The following is a 6,396-nucleotide window of genomic DNA, read 5'->3' as shown; positions in this document are numbered from 1 at the left end:
AAAAATTCACATATTGGCACAAACAGCACCTGAAAAAGTGTTGTTGTTTTAAAAAATAAGGCTTACAAAAATTGTACATTAGGCAAAATTGCATACAAAAAGCTGTGTATATGGAGAAATGTGCAGTAAAATGATGATGTATCCTTGTGAAGGCTTTTTAAAAAAGTAAACAAATGTGGAGAAATGAACCTAAGATAGGAAATGTGGGAAACTGGGAAAACCCACCCCTAGTTGGAAATAGTGGTGATGGAGCTGTTTAATAGTTGCTCTGGACATTAAAAATTGACCCACTTACAACACATGCTGTCACAAGCTCTGTTCGGGCATTCAGTGTGAGGGTTGTGGGATGATGCTAAGAACTCAATGACTGCCATATGAACCTACCCAGTCCCTGAGATCCATCTTCTGAGGCCCTCCTTCGTGTGCCTCCTCCATGAGAGGTTCGGAGGGTGGCAACACGAGAATGGGCCTTCTCTGCAGTGGCTCCCCGTTTGTGGAATGTTCTCCCCAGGGAAGTTTGCCTGGTGCCTTCATTATACACCTTTAGGCTCCAGGCAAATACGTTCCTTTTTAACCAGGCCTTTGATTGATTTGATTTACATCCTATGCCCTTTAAAAATGTGCTTTGTGTGTGTGTGTGGGGTGTATTGGGCTGTCATTTTATTTTTATCAGGTATTTTGTGGTTTTATATCTTGATTTTATTCTGGGAACTGCCCTGAGACCCCCAGGTATAGGACGGTATATAAATTCAATAAATAGCAACAATAGCAACAGCAGCAGCAGCAGCAGCAACAACAACAACTTACCTCCAGCCCTTTGTGCTAAAGGTGTGAGGGATGGGATTGGGGTGTGCTGGGATGATGGGTCTGGTGCAGGCCCCTATATAGCTTGTGCCCTCAGATATTGGCCTGAGCACCTCAATAGGGCTAAAGGCTGTACCTATTCCAAATAACTTTTTCAAGTTTTACCAGGGCCAGCACCAGGCTGGAGTGGGTCCACATCCATAGCTGAGCCTCTGTCTTGTGCCTTAAATAGCTGCTAAGCAACCTCAGTAGCTGAAGTTTTTCCCTTCTTCACATCACCACATCAGGAGAAGCTCCACCTATATTGTGCCATTGTGAAAGGCACAGTGATCCCGCCCAGGGATTAAAATAGGTGGCAACCTTGTACGTTAATCACCACCTTCATAAAAATGCCTTGATTTTCCACAGCAAAATTAAGACCCACCTCCCATTCTTAAAATGGCATTTTGCTTGTCTGCTGGAAGAATTAATTTCCAGAAAAGACTCGTCTCCTGGCTATTGCAACAGTTGTCTTTGATTTCATGGCCGAGGTGATTAGTCTCGTCTGACATCCAAGAGTAATGAGATTAAGGAGTCTGTGGCAAAAGAGAGAGAGAGGGGAGAATTTTGCTCAAAGATTAAAATGTAACAGAGAAACTAGGAAGGCTGATTAAATAAAGTGCTGGCTAATAAATAGTGCTTGAGGAATCTTCAGGCTTGAAACAAGCTCAGCTGCAGGACACATTGTGCTAATTGGTATCCACAGAGAGACCAAGATGTAACCTAGCATGCCCTCTAGCATTTGCTGGGTGAAAATAAGTACCTAGGTTGCACGAAGCTTGCAGACGAGAGGCAAGCCTCTTGTGAATGCAGAGACTCAGCAGTTCCTGAGTGAATGCAAGAATACTCATGGTCAAGAGAGTGTAAAAAGAGTTCTGCTGGATTAGACGAAAGGTCCATTTACTCCAGCCTCCTCCTTCCTGCAGTTGACAGGATTTGGAATTCCACAAACATGGCATGAGTGCAATTGGCTTCTCCTACTGTTGTTACAGCTTCCCCACAATTTAGAGGAAGGGAGTTTCTGATACTGGGGAAAGAATAAAGCCATGATTACTGGCAGCTATGGACAGGCTCCACAAAATGATTGGACCACCCAACTTGGCAGCCTTCACTACATCTTGCGGTTTGTACAGACAGCACAAACATCTTTATTTTTCTTTCTTGCATGGAGAGATGCACAAAATCCCCAGACGTTCACTGAAAACCATAGTGATAATGCTAGGTAGAAGGTTACAATCCCATTCAACTCTTCTACAAAGTAAATCCTATTAAACTGAACAAGGGGAAACTTTTAGGCTTGGAACTGCTCTGGTGGGCACTGGATTTGGCAGGCACGGGCAGAGGCCTGCTCATACAAGATATTGTGTACCATGATGCTAGTGTGTGCATAAGAAAAAGAGAGGTCAGAATTGTGCCTACTGCCCCTGGCCCTCATGTCAATGTATACATTTGATTTACATGGTATTTTGCAGCAGCTAAGTGTTGATTTCAAATGCACGCAAAGCCCTGGGAGAAGGGTAGCAATTGGGAAGAAGTGATAAGCAGCAAGACTCAAACATTTGTGTCTGGAGGCAGTGGAGAAAATCCTGATCGGCATAGTTTGCTGGCATGAAATTTCAGAGCACACTGGATAACATGGGAAACTGCAGCTGAGACCTGAATTGTCACTAAACTTCACTGTAATTGCAACCTGAAATACACAGCCATTGTGAAATCGTTCAGTACACATTTTGAGGCTGGGGTGGATTGAGTCAGTTTATGATAGCTATGTGAATGGGCAAACCTGGAAAGCAACTGCGATGCAGAATCCTCAACCTGTTTTCCTTAAGCACCGAGCCTCCCCAAATCATTTAGCACCACTGCTTTGGGGACTATTTCATGTGGGCATGAAAGTACCACATAGGCTTTCACACTTGACAGCCAAACATGGGAAAGGATTGCTGAGCTAGAGATGGTTCCACAACTGTTGACCATTCAACAGGACTGCCTGTCAATAATGCTGGCCATTTACATTCATGGTGTTCTTACATATCCTACCATGAAGCCATCAAGGGATACAGTCCACATTAGGCTTCTGTACAAAGCAGCGATTAGCTTAAATGCCCTCCCTGCCCATCATCTTTAGGCCTGTCACCAGTTCAAGTGGCTGATGGCAACAATAAGCCCTCAGCATTTCCTGTGACAAGTGTTTCCCTGGTGGAACACATTTTCCCACCTCCCTCCCTCATCTTCGCTGCTTTAGATTTGGCAGAGATAAAACAGCACAGAGAACAACTTGACAATGAACTGTTATTAGTGGTTTGAAATCAGAGTCTCTGGAAACTAGAGGGTGAGTATAGTTGTAGTGATGCTTAACAAATGGCTTTGGGCAAGTCGCCATGCTCCAGCCTAGCCTATTTCACAACACTGTTGTTTTTTGTAATTTATTTTTTATTAAATATTTTCTTGGTTTACAAAAGTACATGCCTTGTCTCTATTTTCAGGTTGTACAGTCTTTCTTACAAATCACTTAGGGAAGAAGAGTGGTGGTGAGGCTTATATTCTTTTGTATAGTGTACATGTGGGATTTTGTGTCAGCGTCAACTGGGTAGGTTCTCTTTCTATTTGTTTATTACATTTACTTGGTGGTGAGATGTATTAGGGGCAGGGTGTGGTTAGTTGTCTGTGGTTGTCTGCAGTGGGGTTTGTTTGCATTTGTGAGGGGGGGAGGGCTTGTTAGGTCAGGTAAGCCAGATTGATTCATATGCTGTTGGTGGATTCTTGTCATTAACTTGTTGGGCTGTGTAGGTGATAAAGGGGAGCCAGAATGGGGTGAAGGCATCCTCTTCTATTTGTCCCTGTGACAGTTTCAGTTTATTGGTTAGCTTTTCTAGCAAGGCCATTTCCCCATACAATTTGATACCATTGGTTCATGTTTACTCCTGACAGGTCTCTCCAGTGTCTGGCTATGAGGCTTCTGGCTGCTGAGAGTAGATGGGTTATAAGCTCTCTATAATGTGAGTGGTCATTCAGATCTTGGAAGATGTTCAGTAGGGCCAGTTCTGGGGTGGGTTCTAATACAGTGGTACCTTGGGTTACAGATGCTTCAAGTTACAGACTCCGTTAACCCAGAAGTAGTACCTCGAGTGAGAACAGAAATTGTGCGGTGGCAGCGGGAGGCCCGATTAGCTAAAGTGGTACCTCAGGTTAAGAACAGTTTCAGGTTAAGAACTGATCTCCAGAATGACTTAAGTTCTTAACCAGAGGTACCACTGTACCTGTTTAGTTATTTTGTTTATCTCTTGTAGAACTGCTGTCCAGAAGGGTTGGATTATAGGGCATTTCCACCACATGTGGAGGTATGTGCCTGCAGAGGTGCAGCCTCTCAAACATCTTGGTGAGGTTCCTGGGCATATCAGCTTCAGTTTCCGTGGTGTTAAGTAGCACCTATAGGTGAGTTTCAGAGTAAGTTCCCTTCTTTTGGCTGATATGGACTTAAAGGGAAGTTTAGACCACATTCTAGTCCATTGGGTGGGGTTAATTTCAAAGCCTATGTCCTGCTCCCATTGTTCTTTGATTGCGTCAAGGGGGTTGGTGGGATTTTGAAGCAGTATTTTGTATATTGTGGATACCATCCCTTTACCATGTCCCTCTGCTATCAGGAGAAGGTTTTCAAAGGTGGCCAAGGGCCTAGTGGCTACTGGTTTTACTATTGGATTGTTTAAGAAGGCATGTAGTTGATGATGTGTTAGCCAAGGTATTTCGGTGTCCCCTCGTTTGTCTTGTATTTCTTGTGTTGGTATAGGTTTGTTGTTGTTATAGAAATCTTTTAGACAGTGTTGGCCTTTGGCTTGTCAGGTTTTTATCTGGAGGTTTGTGATGCATGTTGCATGTAGGCCAGGGGGATTAGTGGGGATGGGGGATGGGGATAGTTTGTCTGCTTTTCCCTTCTGTGTGAACCTGTTCAATGTTGTGGGGATTTTCTTTAGTTTGTTTTGGAGAAATGGGTAAGCTGTTGTGGGGATCAAAATAAAAATCCCTTCCAGTAGCACCTTAAAGACCAACTAAGTTAGTTCTTGGTATGAGCTTTCGTGTGCATGCACACTTCTTCAGATACACTGAAACAGAAGTTGCCAGATCCTTCTATATAGTGAGAAGGTGGGGAGGGGTGTTACTCAGAAGGGTGGTGGGAATGGGAGATAGGCAGATAGCTGAGAGAGCCTGTTGACGACTCTTAACGACTGTAATAGGTCTTACAGGAAAAGGCAAGGGGTGAGAAGGTGAGAAATGGCTTAGTCATGTATAGTGAGATAAGAATCCAATGTCTTTGTTGTGGGGATGTTTTCGATGGTGTCTCTCTCCAAGTGGAACCATTGCTTCATCTTGTCTTCTAGAATATACATTGTTGTGAGTAAGGATGGATTAATCTGTCAGCAGGCACCTTTTGCCTTAACTCTTAAATGCCTGCTGAAAACTTTTCTATTCTTCCAGGCATTTAATGATACGTCTTCCTGTAGTGGTTAATTGATGTCTTTTTAAATGGTTTTATATCGTTTTACTGTATGGTTTTATGTATTTTTGTTGTAAACCACTTTGATATTATTTACGAAATAGCAGTTGATTTTTTAAAAATAAATCGCATAATTCTGTTTATATTTGCTTTTCATTTTTCTAGTCTCTAAGTTTAAGTCTCCCCATTTCTGCATCAGTTTGCATAAAAACTGGAGAACTGCATCATAAAATTTGGAGAAGTGCAAAATTCAGAAGGATAACTGCATTTGGTTCATATATTATTTCAAGAAGTGTAAATTTAAGTAGGATTTGCATTAAAATTCAGACTGGTCCAAATTTCTCCCCCAGTCCTTGATGCAATGTACTCAAATACCACCACTCCATGAAGGGAATGGAAGATGCACATCTGAAAGTCAGAGAGAGAGAGAGAGAGAGAGAGAGAGAGAGAGAGAGAGAGATGAGAATTCTCCTATATCCAATATGCAGGAATTATTCAAAAAACCAGAAAATTTGGAGGGTTTTCTGAAAACGTGAAATACTACATCCACTTTCAAGCTCCTCCAAAAAAAGACCAAAATTGACTGGTGGTGGTAAGAGATCTGTATCATTGCCTTTATATTTTAATTACAGGCATGGCTTCTGCAATATTAAGCGACCTACGATGGGATGGCTTTCAGATACTCTCTCAAGCCTCCTAATGCAATCAACAGGCATGCTTATTAAATTATCCTTTTGCAGGGGAGAGTCTAGCAATACTTCTTGCACGTAGCGGCATGGAGCAGGAAAATGGGAACTTGCACGCAGGCTTTTAGCACTCTAAGCTGAAGATGGAAGTGAGCACCACCAGTCAGAATGGAACGGGCTTTCTGATATTGCTGCCTGGGGGCAGTACTGTCCAAATGGAAGTTTAGGGAGCATTTCCTGGGCAGATGGGAGGAGCAAAACTTCATTCTTCCCCTTAGGACAATGCCCTTAATATTGCAATTAAAGGACAAGCTGCTTTGCGAACCCCTTTCACCTTAGCTTCAGTGGACTAGCTAATGCGACTGGCTGTGTGGGAAG

Source organism: Podarcis bocagei (genome assembly GCF_964188305.1).
Source record: "Podarcis bocagei genome assembly, chromosome: 5".
Taxonomy (NCBI): Eukaryota; Metazoa; Chordata; class Lepidosauria; order Squamata; family Lacertidae; genus Podarcis; species Podarcis bocagei.
The sequence above is the reverse complement of the archived record's forward strand: the minus strand, read 5'-3'. Positions refer to the sequence as shown.